Source organism: Ambystoma mexicanum, chromosome 4p (genome assembly GCF_040938575.1).
Source record: "Ambystoma mexicanum isolate Mex_15411 chromosome 4p, UKY_AmexF1_1, whole genome shotgun sequence".
Taxonomy (NCBI): domain Eukaryota; kingdom Metazoa; phylum Chordata; class Amphibia; order Caudata; family Ambystomatidae; genus Ambystoma; species Ambystoma mexicanum.
In genome coordinates, this window is record NC_090927.1 from 686,063,770 (window position 1) to 686,079,042 (window position 15,273).

A 15,273-nucleotide genomic window follows, 5' to 3' on the forward strand; every position below is an offset into this window, starting at 1 on the left:
ACAGTGTGTTCATCCAGCCTGATACGGATGGGACGGGGGACGGGGAGACCCTCAGGTGGCCTTTTGACTGCAGTGGACATTTCTCTGGGCCTCAGTGGGGCGGTAATTGCGGACCTGCCCTTTGGTGTTTGGGGGTTGACCGCAGGTCTGTGGACGGATCGATTAATCTCTTACTGCTCAATATTTATTGGCATAAGGGAATCAAACCAGTTGATCCGTTCGTAGATGGGATCTGCCGGGTGGTGGATGAGTGGATGGGAATTCATCCTGAGGGAAGGGTTACTGTTATGGGTGATCTGAATGCAGATTGTGCTCATTCCCATCAATTATGGGAACTGTCAGAGATCCACGTGGGTAATTTAGAGAAGCAACTCGTGGGACAAAAGTGGAGTATAGGTTTGGGCAGTAGGGGTTATTCCCTATGGTGGCAAAAACCAATGATTTACGGAACATCAGTGAGTGGCATACGTGGCACAGAGGGGATAGCTCATCCTTGATTGACTATATTTTTGTTGATACTCTTCTAATGAACTCTTGTCTGGCATTTCACATTTTCAAGAACGATTGGAGTGACCACTGTATCCTCACTGCACAATTTAATTGGGTTGTTAATATCAGGAAATGTCAGCAACAATTACAATTGACTGCTAAGGTAGGGTGTAATGCTGTTAGATGGACTGAAACGAATATTCGTCGTCTGAATTCCAGCATACATCATGCACTGAATTGTTCGATTTATGAGTGGAAACTCAAAAACGTTTATGCATTTGAGTTCCAATCATTTGTTGGTCAGATGATTGACGAGTTGGTCCCGAGGAGTGGAGCCATATGTCATGGCCAAGTTAGGCATGTTCACTGTTATAATGCCAATGTGGCACTTTCAAAAACGAATCTGAGATCAGTGAAACAGATTCAGTGTACTGACCATGACGAGGTTAAACGTAAGAAGTTAATTGGGAAGCTCAAGCAAACGTATAAAAACTACTGTAAATCAATCAAGCCTGCAATGCTTCAGACTGATGCAGAAAAGATGCTTGGGACTCTAATTGCTGCCGAAGTGGGTGCATTCTGGTATTTGGTGAATGGGTAGGACCCCAATTTTACCACCTTACAATCGAATTCGATATCCGAACAAGATTGGATTGAGTTCTTAGGAGAAAGATTTGGGAAGTCTCAAACCCTCCATTGGTTTTGCACTTAACTAAAGAGGAAAGGTGGAATCCCTATGTCGAATTAGAAACAATCCAAAAATTGATCTCTAGGTGCAAGCGATCAAGGGCCCCTGGACCAAACGGCCTGACAAATAATACCTTTAAGGACAACCCAAATTTATGGGCCCATCTCTTGCGCCTGGAATTTAGCAACATACTTTCCTCAGGGGTGACCCGTGTGTCTTGAAACACGGCTCATGTTGTCCTGCTCTTCAAGTGTGGTAGCAGGACGGATCCGTCGAATTATCGACCGATTTCTCTAATCGATGCAGATTGTAAGATCTTTTCATCCTTCCTGCTCACACCTGGAGGAGTGGGCACACGGGTGCCACCCGCTGGATCCATTTCAGACAGGCTTCAGAAGGGGCCACCAACCCAACCAACATTCATGGACTTGCCCTGAAGTGCGTGCAAGAGGCGGCGTGGTTGACATCAGGGGGCTGCACGTACATGGCCTTAATCGACCTGACTGACTATGGCAAAAACGGGCCAGTTGGGGCCTGCCTTCAGGACTTTTGAGGCTAATTAGCGGGGTTTATGTAAACTGTGGGGTCCGGGTTCATCTAAACCTAAGAGATGATCTTCGAGGAGAATCAGATCATTTCAGGGGGTCAGACAGGGTTGTACATTGGCGCCCTGGCTATTCAACCAATGCTTTTCCGATGTAGCTATTTTGCTAATTAAAGGACTCCTGGCCCCTAAGAACGGCAAGGATAACATTATTTGGCTAATATTTGACAACACTAGGGTCGGGCTGCTACGGTCTCTTATCAACTTTGAAGCATATACTAAAGCCAATGGGTTAACAATTAATCCTTCGAATACTAAAATCTTATCTTTCAGGAAAGCGAGGGTAAAGACTTCAGGCTTTATCGGCAAGTTGGGTGAGACTCCCCTGAAATTGGCTAGCGCAGTGCAATGCCTGTGGTTTAATTTTTCAGCCTACACGGGTCTCAAGGTTTTAATTGAGCCCATTTTACATAAGGAAAGTTCTCCCTGAAACCTGCTCTAATTTTCTATGAGAGCAAAATGATAACTAAACTAATCTATGGCCTGGAATTTTTATCTGAGAGAGAGCGAGCAAAACACTCAATCGGATTGAGGGTCGCATTTGGAGAAGATTGTTGCGATCCCTGTCTCTGCAATTGGGTTTGAATTGGGTATTGTCTCGATGTGGGCACGGGTACAGTGGGCCTGTATATCCTTGTACTCCAAAATTAAAACTGGAACGCCAAATACACTTACCCATCTGATGGGTAGAAACCTAGATCTCTCTTACACACTGATCTCTTTGAGGGATCAGTCGGAAGCCATCCTTGAGGGGATTGGAATGTCTATAGAGAACTTGATTTCTAACCCTATGCCTGTAAAACGTGCCTTATTCGATTTTGATTGGTGTCAAACTGTCGACAAATTTCATTCTTACCCAACCTTATCCCATTTGAACCATGAACATAGAGCCTGAGGCTCGCCCACTAAGGTTATCCTACAATTTCTGGATAGACTTTTCCGAGGTATTGTCCTTAGGGCCAGATGGAATATTCTTCCTACTAGAGACATTTTAGTTAGACGATTGCAGATTCCGTTTGAACAAGCTGGTTGCAGGTTCTGTTCGGCAAATGGGGAGTCTTTAAAACATCTGGTCATGGTGTGTGGGCCATTAGAGCCGCTTGGGGCTAAATTCTTGGAGCCCCTCAATGTAAATTCCATCTTATACGATGAGTTGGCATGAAAGCGGTGTCTGAACATTCAAATCATCCATGAGGGCTTAGCTTTGTCTGGTTTTATCAAAAGTTTAAACTTGTAATCCAGAGCCAAATATCTTCTACTTTTTTTTTCCAAATAATTTTTGATTAAGCTTTTTTTTTTTTTTTTTTTAAACAAGTTCGACCTCATACATATTAACTTCACAGCATGGATCAGCAAGACGGTGAGATTACTGTCTTTGCGAGGTTCAAAAAGAAAATGACAAAACTTGTTACATCTAACTCTCGCCCTCCCTTCCCACCTGCCTCCCTGACTCAAAGTAATCACAATTGTAATAAACAAACATTGGACAGAGCTTGCCACTGCTCAGCGCTTTGTAAATAGTTCACAGCACATGGACTCTTAGAAATATTATTGACATTGTAATGCAAATCTTTGGGTGGAGGAAGTGCTTATCGAGTTTATGCCTAGTGCTTTTCCTGCAGTGTCTAGTCAGTTGGTCTTAAGGAGCCCCAGTATGCTTTGTAAAATTCAAGGAAAGGCAACCACATATCTATGTTCTTGCGAGATTCCTGGATGATTGCTGTTAGGCTCTGCATTTCATAAATGGCGTGTGCTTTGGTCAGTCATTCTCTTTTTGTGGGTGTTAGGCAGAATCCTGTGCAGTACCCTTAGGGACCACTACACACAATTAAGACTACAGGTGGCAATACAAGTTTTACCTTTGATACAAGACTGTACTACTATGTTAAAGTGGTAGCAGTAGCGGAGCAGCCAGAGTAAGAGTATATGACCAGTAGTAGAGTTTACACAAAGGGACCACAATTACTGTGACTCAAGCAAACACTGACTCAAGGTTTCAGGTAAAAAATATAAGTACATTTATTTTTAAACCATTTGTTATAAACCTGACACTTCTATTCAAAAACCACACGTAAAATACACTACAACTAACCAATTCACTTTGTACGTGTACGATATAAATCAAGGTAAGTACCCTGTGTTTGAATGGACCGGTGTTATAAAACAAGACAGGTTACCGTGAATACGATTGCGATCACTTTTTGACAGTTCGGTCTACTAAATAAACGTGTATCCGCGGCAAGAAATGCTACCGGGGCAAAAACACACTTAGCACCTGAGATACCCAGAGAGAGTTGGGGGCAAAAATCCTAGGCAATACATTAGTTAGGCAGACAGAATCGAAGAACACTCATAGACAGGAATTCAAGAGTCAAAGGGCCGGGTCTAGTGTCAAGTGGAACCGGGTTCCTGTTGAGAATCACACAGTCGGACAGTTCACGATTCAACGTAGCCAAGAGTACTTTGATATTGTCAATGTTCGGAAGCAAAAGTTATAAGAAGGAGGGAAGATTAAGGACAAGCCTTAAGGAAGAGAAATAGGTATTCACCCACATTCCTCAAGCAGGACACAGTACCTTTCTCAAACAATGAAGCTGGTGCCAAGGCAGTAGTTTCCTGCAGACCCACGATTCCTGGAGCTTCGGCATGAAGGACGATGAGGGGTCTGCACAACGCAGGGATGAGGCTGGCAGCAGCAACGATGAATAAATCGTGTGCTCCTTAAAAGAACAGGAGAGGCTCTTCAGGTGGCTATCCGGACCACTACAGCAGTGTGCAGCGATTTCGACCACGAAGGGATTCCTCTGACTGACGAAGACGAGCTGGTTATCCCCACCAGGCTCAAGGGAAGAAGACTCCGGACTGGATCTTCTTAGTCGTTAAAGGGTAGATAGCTCAGGACTGCAGCAGGGCTTCACCGGTACGGCATAGTTGCAGCAGTCGACCTGTCCTCCGCTTCTCTTCGGTTCCTTGTAGTTCCAGTGGCGACTCTGACTTCTAGCCCAAGAGACCTGCCTTTTATGCGAAAATACCCCATTCACACAGCCTGGCTGTCAATCACGCAGCAGGGGGGTTTGTCCGGCCGGACAACCACCTCAGCCAATCATGGCAAAGTGCGACTGGGGTGACTACACCCCTACCTCACATTCAGTCCACCTAGACACCCAGGCGCCTAGACGACGACTCCTTGGCAGGAGCCCGCCAAAAGACAGTGAACAAAGAAGGCAAACCTCGTTTGCCACGCAAAGTAAAACACAAGAAGGACTAAAGAAATGGCGAATAAACCCGACCGGAGCCAAAAGAAAAAGTATTTTGTCAAGCGGGTTTAAGTTCGAGGCGAATATAATAACCTAAAACAATACCACGTTTATATAGTATAATCGCGGTAAAAAAGGTAGGGTAGGTAACACTGCCACCAGCCAAGTCTAAATGTTAAAAGAGCGAAACAATGCTCTAGGAGGAACATATAAAAAGGGTGAAGGGTTAACCCTTTCCAGTACTCCATGTAAGATGGGGTATACTGGATCTGTGGTTAAATGACTAAGTAAAGTTAATGGCAACTTTACCCTTCTCTGGTGGGGACAGTAGTCAGCCTCAGAAATGGAGTCGGTGGGAAGTCTAAAAGACAACCCTGTGTCACTGCACTGAAGGTGCTGTGTAACACACAAAAGGGGGCTACTGAAGTGGTTTACTCCAGAGTCCACAATCACAAAAACAGATGAAATACACATGGCAAAACACAAGTAAGAGTGGAGAAAAAGGGTACACTCTTACCAAGTGGAAAAACAAACTCCAGAAATCCACCAAAGCTGCTGGGGACTCACTAGGTAAGGGAAATTAGCCATTGAATGAGAATTCTCCCTTACAGTGAGACACTCGCGGCTAAGAGCAGGTTACATGGCATGTGTGTAAGTGCTGCACACGAGCCCTCATCATCATCTTCTTTGACCCCACACAAGATTAATACAGGTGTTTGTACCCTAGATATAGAGTCTGGCTTAAATCCACCCCAGAACCTCCTTCCATTATGTTTGGACCTCTCTGCATTGCCACCGTTGGTGCCAGTATTCACTCCCCTCTCCACACCCTCTCCAGCAATTTGGGGACACATCTGAGAACATTTTTGACAGTCTCTGGGATGGGTGGCGCGCATTGTGCATTTTGTATTGTACAGAGATTGATGATGTCCAAACTGCTCTATGTATTACCCCCCCCCCCCCAGTCTCCGGTTTGTTTTCTATTCTCAGTTCCGTTTCCCACCTGACTTCAGATGGTGGACGTTCCAGGTGACCTCTGGTGAGCAAGGACTTGTACATCTGTGCGATAAGACCCTTTGTTGCCTGGGGAGCGCTAAGTATTTGTTCGAATGGGGTAAGCGGGCGCTTTAATGAATCGCCTCAGTGAGCATTGTTCAAGACTCTCCTCAGCCTAAGGAATTGCATGGGGGGAACCTCTGAGCCCTACAGATCTTCCTTAAAGTCCTCTAGGGGTATGAATGTACCCCTCCTCCACATCTGCCCTGCTCTTACAAGCCCCCCCCGCCTACCAGGATTGGTAAGCGTGAATGTCATGTATGAGATCCCTGATGGGTGGTGACCAGATGCAGCTGAAAGGGGAGGGCCACGTCGTGACTCCCTGCATGGCTTGAGATGGGTGCCACAGGGACCATGGGACTTTCAAGACGGGATGCTCTTTAACTCGTCTCGTCATTGCTGATCAGGGGACCCACAACCACTCCCCCAGTGTAACTGGTGAAAAGATGTCATTTTCTATCGCTACCCATTGTTTTTCAGGGTTTTCCCATAGGTGATCTGGCAATACCCAGAGGTGGGATGCCCTATAATATTCCTCTAAATCGGGGTATCCCATACCTCCCTGTTCCTTGGGCTGAATGAGAGTAGAATATGGTGTTTTTGGCTTTTTCTCCAGCATGGGGTCCAGCATGGCGTCAGGCTGGGAATCCTCGGTAAAGAAAAAATCAGTATCATTTTCGTTTCTGATCTGTCTTTCGTAGTCTTAACCAATCACTGATCTCTGGGTCATACTGACCACAGCCAATGACTGCCCTCTCCCTAAGCCCCGCCTCTGGTAGCCATCCTCAGATTTTTACCGCACGTTCAAGTGTTGGGAGTCCTTGTGCTTAGCTCTCGAGCTTTTGCTGCGTGTTTCATGCTTTTTCAGGTGAATTTTCACATTTTTTCGGTTAATCGAGCCTCAAGCTCCACCGTTTCTACTTCCGTTAACGGGTACCCATTGCAGCATTTTCCTACGCCCCTCAAGGGTGAAGATTTCGTCGAATCAACTTCTTGGAGGATTCCAGAAGATTTGCGGCCTACTTCAAGATGGCTCAGGACGCGAGTTTGTCACCCGGACCCAAGCTGTTTCGCAGCTGCCCTGGATGCGGGTTGTATAATGTGCTTAAGGAGGACGAACATTCGCGATGCTCTGTCATCATGGGGACAAGACTCATGTTGAGAAGGACTGCCACTTCTGCAGGAACTTGTCGGAGCGGACCATGAGGGACCGTCGATCCCGTCTCGCCAGATGGTTGGAGAAGGGCTCAACGGGCACACCTTCACCGGCACCGTCAACCACGAGCCAGCGCTCTGGGTCCGGGAAGAGAAAGTCCGAGACCCCGGGTAAGCTTCGGGAGAAGCCCCGTCCCTTAAGGAGAAGGCCCAGGACGCACCTAAGGTGGTCAAGGACCCTACCCAGCAGGCAAAGGCCTCTATCCAGGCGATCGTGGCGACTCTGGCCAAGCCGGCAGAGACCCTGCCAGCGGAGACTGCCTCCGAGATTAGAGTTTCCCTGCCGCCAAGGAGGGAATCCTCTTTTCAGCCCATCGTCAAGGCCCCCGTGATGGAAAAAGGGGGGGGTAGCCTCCTCGTGCTCTTAGTCAGCCTCGGAGGGGGAACTGACCGAGGTCTCGAGGAATCTCGAAGTCCAATTCGAGAGGGTTCGATCCCGCAAGGAAAGTCCTCGGGAGATAACCGAGGAAGACGACGATGGTGAGGAAGAGCAGCCTTCCCTTCCGACGCAGCCGGAACCTAAGCCTCAGGTAGCTCGGCGCCCATTTTGTTTGCGATCCAGTCCTTATGCTCTGAGATAAGGACGAGATTACCACGCCCCAGGCCGGAGGACCCGCAACCTGGCTCGTCGGGTAGTCCTCAGAACAAGCGACGGAGGACCCAACCCTCTCCTCCGCTCGCCCCCGTAAGGCCTGCAGTCCCCTCCTCATCCTTCCACGAGTCGGGAGATGACGGTGCGGTGGGCTCGACGACGGGTTCTGACGGCGACGGAACGGGTCTCCCATCTCCCGTCGCACGGGCCTCTCCGCCCGACGAGATTGGCTCGTTCCACGCCATGATCGCCAGGGCGTCCGAATTGTTCCAGCTCTGCCCGGAGAAGCAGAAAAAGGAAGGTTTCCTCTATCAGCACCGGGAGGCCAAGAGGAAGACTGTCATCGCTGTGCCTCTAATCGATGACATCTGGGAGGAGTGCTTGTCGGTGCTCAAGAACCCCTCCACGGCACCAGCCAAATGGGACCGGTACGAGAAGAAGTACCGGGTCCCCGAGACCGCTCGCCTGTGCCTCAGGGCCCAGCCAACGCCAGACTTGGTCGTCTCGGCGGCGGCGACGAAGAAGGCGGCGGGGTCAGGAGCCTCAACGTCGAATTCCCCGCCGGACGGCGAGGGAAAGAAGTTGGACGCCATGGGGCAACGGGTCATTTCGTCGGCGGCGACGACGATCAAAGCGGCCAACGCCCTGGCGATCGTGGCCCGTTACGACAGGGAGCTCTGGTTTAAGCTGGCCCCCATATTGGACTTCCTACCAGACGACAAGAGGTCCGAGGCCCTGGAGATACTTCAAGAAGGCGAGGTGGCGTCGGACCGCGCCATAACGGTGGCAACCGATATTGCCGATACGGGGTTCCGCCAGCTGGGCAACGGAGTTTGCCTACGACGACGGGGTTGGCTCCGGGCGACCAACTTCCGTACTCAAGGTACTTCCTCGTCACGAAGAAGACGGGCGGCTGGCGCCCCATCCTGGACCTTCGTCGTTTGAACAAATACATCAGGTCACAAAAGTTCAGGATGGTCACCCTCCAGCACGTGCTGGGACAGCTGGAGGAAAGCGACTTTCTATCGTCGCTGGACCTGGAGGATGCTTACTTCCACGTTCCCATCCTCAGAAGTCACCGAAAGTTCCTCAGGTTCGTCGTCCAGGGACACTGCTACCAATTCAGAGCACTGCCGTTCGGATTGAAGTCGGCTCCCAGGGTCTTCACCAAGTGCCTAGCACCTGTGGCGGCGCAGCTGCGCCTGCAGGGGATTCACGTCTACCCCTACCTGGACAACTGGCTCATCCGCTCAAGGACGAGGGAACTCGCCGTCGAACACACTGCGCGGACCGTCCAGCTACTTACAGACCTGGGATTCGCCATAAATTACCCAAAGTCCCACCTGGTGCCGTCGCAAGTGGCCCTGTTTCTGGGAGCGAAGCTCGATACAGTGAGGTGCCTGGCGGCACCGTCGGAAGAACGGACGAAGACCATTCTGGGCAAAGTACAGCACCTGCTAGCCGTGGACGTGACCAGGGTGAGGTCCATCAAGTCCCTCCTGGGGATGATGTCCTCTTGGATCTACTTGGTGTGCCTCTGCAGACTACGGATGCGTCCTCTTCAAGAATTTCTCGATGCCCGTTGGATGCAGGCGACGGGCACCTTCGAAGACAGGGTCCCCCTCAACGAGGTCTTCCGGCGGGCGATTCAGTGGTGGGGCGTTCGAGCACACCTCACGGCGGGCACAGACTTTCAGACGCCGGCGTACCAGGAGACAATGATGACGGACACTTCCCTGGAAGGTTGGGGCGCCCACACCGGAGATCTCCACGCAAGAGGCCTCTGGCTCCCGTAGGAGAAGCTCCTGCACATCAACATCCTGGAACTCCTAGCCCTGTTCTGGGCTCTCAAATCGTTCCTCCCGTCGCTCAAGGGCAAGGTGGTGCGGATCTTCACAGACAACACCACAACAATGTTTTACATACGGAAGCAAGGAGGCACCAGATCCCCATCCCTATCCAAGGAGACGCAGGATCTGTGGCACTGGGCGGTCGCCCAGGGGATGTTCCTGGTTCCCTTCCACCTGGCAGGAGAAAGAAACACTATTGCCGACTCGCTCAGCAGGGAGCTGCGCGCGTGTCACGAGTGGAAGCTGCGCCAGGATCAGGTGGATCAACTCTTCCGACGATGGGACAAACCCCAAATCGACGTGTTCGCAACAGCGACGAACTGGAAGTGCCAGAGGTTCGCCAGCAGGTTTCCCCAGCCGAGAAGCATGGGCGATGCGTTCTCGTTCCCCTGGGACGGCCTATACCTGTATGCACCATACTCGACTTTCCATGCCTCGAGGGTGGTGCTTAGGACGCACCCATCCTTTATGCCCAAGGTGCTGTCGGACTTCCATCTTAACGAGCCCCTGGTGTTACCTGTTTTCTTCCCGTCTCCTTCGTCGCCGGCCGAGAGGACTTTGCACTCGCTGGATGTGGCTAGAGCGCTGAAGTTCTACGTGGACCGCACAAAGAGTTTTCGGAGGACATCACAGCTATTTGTGAACTTCGGACCGGTGAATCAAGGGAAGGCTCTCTCGAAGTCTTCTATTTCCATACGGCTCTCCGGCTGCATCATGCACTGCCACCGGTTGGCTAACCGACCGCTGCCAGGCCGTCCGAGAGCACATTCGACCAGAGCGATCGCTGCTACTACGGCGTTCCTATCTGGTGTACCCCTGCTGGACATCTGCAGGGCTGCTACGTGGAAATCGATGCACACCTTCACGAGATTCTACTGCGTCGATCGGGATTCCAGGGAGGAGTCCAGGGTCGGCCAAGCAGTGCTGCGCAACCAGTTTGCTTAAGGTGAGCCTGGTGAGGAGGTAAGAGACGCTTAATGTTGAGTTGTTGTATTGCTTAATGTTGAGCCTTTTGCCACCTCCCGTGGTTGTGCATGTGTGTACTGCTAGGTATTCTTATATTCATGAGCATGTGAATCCATGCCAGACCCCATACTGGAGAAGGAACAAGTTACTTACCTGTAACTGTTGTTCTCCAGCATGGGTCTGTCATGGATTCACATGCAAACCCTCCCGCCTACCCCTCTGCGGCTCTTCACTTAGTCATACTGCCACTTTACGTGCTAACAAATCTGAGGATGGCTGCCAGAGGAGGGGCTTAGGGAGAGGGCAGTCATTGGCTGTGGTCAGTATGACACAGAGATCAGTGATTGGTTACTACTACGAAAGACAGATCAGAAACGAAACTGATACTGGTTTTTTCTTTACCGAGGATTCCCAGCCTGACGACGGGGAATATTCCTGAGCATGTGAATCCATGCCAGACCCATGCTGGAGAACAACAGTTACAGGTAAGTAACTTGTTCCTTCCCTGCCCATAAGTACCTTAGCAAGGTGAGTTTTACTTCTGTCAGGAACGATTTGTGAGGAATTATTGGAAGAGATTGGAACAGAAACAAGAAGCGGGGCAATAATTTATTTTTTATAGAGGTGAAGCGAGCCGCCCAAGACAGGGGAAGCTTGGACCATCTGTTTATATCTTCTTAGATGGTAGCCCATAAGGGGTGTAATTGGCCTCAAAGAGGTCTGGAAGGAAAACTGTGATGTTTGCTCCCAGGTATTTGACTGAGCGGGATTCTATCTGAAAGCCCCAGTTTGCCTGTAGCTGTCTCAGATGTTTTAAGTTTGGTTTTAGTGGGACTGCGATAGTCTTCTGGAGATTTGCCCTGAAGCCCAAGAAGGCGCCATAGCGCGTTCTTCATGGAACAGGGCAGGAATAGATTCTAGCGGTTGGGTGAGGTAGAGCAAAATATAATATGCAAACATGGCTAATTTGTATTCCTTGCCTTCTCGGGGAATGCCGTGAATCATGGGGTTGGACGTAATTGCTTGTGCGAAAGGTTGAATGACTAGAGCGTATATTAGACGGGAGAGCGGGCAGCCGTGTCGCGTGCAAGTGCAAAAGGTTCTGATAAGGTGCCATTGATGGAAACTTTGGCTCGGGCCCGGTGGTACAATGCTTTTGCTCCCTGAATCCATGCCATTACCAGCCCGATCACTTCAGTACCGCTCTTAAGTAGGGCCACTCCACGCGGTCGAACACTTTTTCAGCATCTATTGATAGTAGAGTGGGACTGTCACCGGCTTCTCGTAGAGTAGCCATGAGATCTAAAGTTTTCCTAATGTTGTTGGTCCCTTGCCTCCCTTTCACATAACCCACTTGATTGGTGTGGACCTGTTGTGGGAGAAGTATTGCTAAGCGGGCGGCCAGAATGCTGGAAAAGATCTTCGCATCGACATTGATGAGGGAAATTGGGCGGTATGATGCGCATTTCAGGGGGTCGTTGCCTTCTTTCGTAATTACTATGATTATGGATTTAGTGAATGATCTGGGGGCCTGTCCTGACTCTAGGATGGGGTTGAAGAGTTTGATAAGGAAGGGGGAAAGGGAGTTGAAATTTGATATATAGAAGGCTGGTGTGTAGCAGTCTTCTCCTGGTGCTGAACCCGCCTTAAGATTGGAAATTGCGCTCTTCACCTCTATGATGGTAATGGGAGCGTGTTTGTTAATAATGGCTGGGTGTGGGAGGGCGGCCAGGTATTTTTCTAAATCAGAGGAGGTGCTTTCGCCTTCTGCTGAGTATAGTTCTGAGTAATATCTCGAAAAGCGGTTTACTATTTCCTGCGGCTTAGTAACAGGGTGTCTTTTCCATTGTTAATTTTGTATACGGCTCTGTCTGCTCTTTGCTTCTGTAGTCGGTTTGCCAGCATTGTATGAGCTTTGTCCCCTTTCTTAAAGTATTTCCGTTCAAGGTACTCAAGTTGCGTTAAGGCCCTGCCATTCCATATATCTTTCAACTCAGACCTTCGTCCCTTAATTTGACTCATCGTGTCCCCCTCGTGGTTGGGGTTCCCTTTCCCTGAGTTATCTAAGTCTTTTTTTGGCTGCGCCCTCAGCTATTAGGATGCCTCTTATTGTGGTTTTCCCCACCTCCCACACAGTGTTCAAGGGCATCCCATCTACATCATTCGTCTCAAAGTAGTTTGCAATGGCCTCGGAGTGTCTCCCTGAATACTGGGTCTCAGCTCAGAAAAATCATTACAAACCCATCTTCGGTCAGCTTTAGCTAGATGACCCAAGTTAAGTCTAGCCTCGAGAAGGTTTGGTGGTGTGGGGGGTGGGGGGAGATAAGAATGTGAAGGCTTTGTCTTCCGGGTGAGCTGTGCGCCATGTGTCTATTAAGTGGTGTTCCCTCAGTTAGCTTAGGACTCTGTTCCCCTGCAGGGTGTTCGGTGGGTGGGTGTCCCGCCTTACTGGATGCCAGACCCGATCACGTTCCACCACCACATTAAAATCACCCCCACATACTAGCATACCCTCTCTCCAGCCCTCCAAGAGGTCGAACAGTGGCTCATAGAAGCTGGACTGACCTTGGTTGGGAGCACATGCGGAACAGTGTAATAGTGCGCGTCCTAAACCGCCCCTTGAGCATTACGTATCTACCTTGGACAGCTCTATGTATTTGTGCGATCTAGAGCCCTAGAGACTTGGGCAAAATACCAACGCTGCCCTTCTTTTGAGTACCAGAGGCCCACACTGTTTCTCCAATCCCCTTCCCGATAATCTTGCGTCCCCCCCCCTTGGGTTTACTTTGTCTCTTGTACAAACAATACATCTAGTTTGGAATGCGCAAATTGACGCGCAAGCATGAATCTCTTTTGTGGAGAGTTGAGGCCTTTTACATTTAGGGACACAAAGACTATGCTATCGGATCTGACCATACCTACAGTAGCGTTTCATTAACAAGTCCCCTCCACCCTTTAGGGCGCGCTGTGAGTTTTCTCTATCCATGTCAGGTGTACCTGTAGCATGCTGGATTAGGGCTGAGGTTACGTGTGACTTGGTGTAGTGATTAGGTTCCGTCGGTTTGTTAGGCTGAGTATCCCTAGCCCCCCTCCCCTTCCCCTGAGATGCATTTAGGTGCCATCTCCGCCGGGTGTGACGAGACGCCCCAAACATAGAAGGGCCACACTAGTAGAACCCCTCTCCAGGTATTAATTGAATCTGTTATTGTTTATGCAAAGAAAGAGATACCTGCATTAGGTACAGTGTTTGGTTACTGCTTACAACTTGGTTGAGCTTCAAACTTATCTTAACTTGCTCCCGTTGTGATGAGCTCAACTGGAACAAAATTAGTGAACTCGAGAGAGCACTCCCTAGTAGTTTCAGTGAGGGAACTTGTTAAACCTATTGTCTCATGGAGTATTTAGGCGCATGTATTTCTATTTCAACTGCGCATGTCCTCGTTTTGAAGGTTTCAGCTCCTGGTAGCGACTTGGTCCTGAGGGTTCCCTGCGTGTGTCTGAGTCCAAGCTTGCGGCAGGACCTTGTTGATGTCGGAGGGCTCGCTCGGATTCCTACACTGAGGTCATTCTGAACTCTTCACTGTTATATTCGAAGGACAGAGAAAAGGGATGACCCCAACGATACCGGACTCCCTTCTCTTGCAGCCAAGGTGTTAGGGGGCGACATCCCCTCCTTTTAGCCAGGGTCATCAGACAGGTCTTGGTACAGTTTTACTTTTGAGCCCCTAAATTCTATTGCATCCTTTTCTCTAGCCTTTTGTAGGACGTCCTGCCTTTGTGTGTAGCAGTGGCATTTTATAAGAACTGATCAGGGTTCTTTTGGTGGGCCGCCCGCTCTGTGCACCCTGTCAAATTCTAGCTTGGGGATGTTGACTTTGTCATAGAGGGATAGGATCAGATCTTTGACCTTACTTTCGAGACTCGTCGCGGTTTCTCCTTGCTCTTCCTCCAAGCCGATGATGCGAATGTTGGATCGCCTTGCTCGGTTTTCTAGGTCGTCAAGCTTTGCCTCAACATCTCGCCCCAAGTCCGTGAGTAGGGCCTCATATTGCATCGTTGTGATGTCAGTTGATTGCTTTCGACTGCTTCCAGGCAGTCTTCCACTTTGGCCATCTTTGTTTGGAGGTCGTAGACGGTTTCTGTGAGACTAGATTTGATTGATCTGATTTCTCCCAGTAGCAGTCTAATATCCCATTTCGTGGCGCCATCGAGGTCATTTCCTGGGATATAGGAAGAGCTCTGCACTTCATCCGGATCCATGGCTACCCTCAGCCCTGAGAACTTGGGCAGTGTTGCGAGCGTGCGTGGGTCCAGCCTTTCCCTCTTGCTGGGCTTAAAGCCCACTATGCTCTGGGGGGTGCCCTGGGTGCCTAGCTCAGGGGATGGGGGGTTCCAAGTGAGTGGCTGATGGGCCTGCCCCCTGAAGGGAATGGAGAGGACCTGTCCACCTTTACACAGTTGTCTTTCCCCATTGGGGCGAGGCTTCGTGTTGTTCCTTAGTGCCACAACCCTCTTGACCCCCTTTGCAGTGAGGGTGACAGTTGGTGTTTTCACCT

The 15,273-nt window shown here is 49.7% G+C and overlaps 1 protein-coding gene across 1 annotated transcript in view; it reads left to right on the top strand.

Annotated features, from left to right (window-relative positions):
- LOC138453414 (probable ATP-dependent RNA helicase DDX53) overlaps positions 1-15,273 on the top strand; it is a 2,019,656-nt gene that overhangs the window by 721,648 nt on the left and 1,282,735 nt on the right. The gene's annotated exons all lie outside the window — the stretch shown is intronic.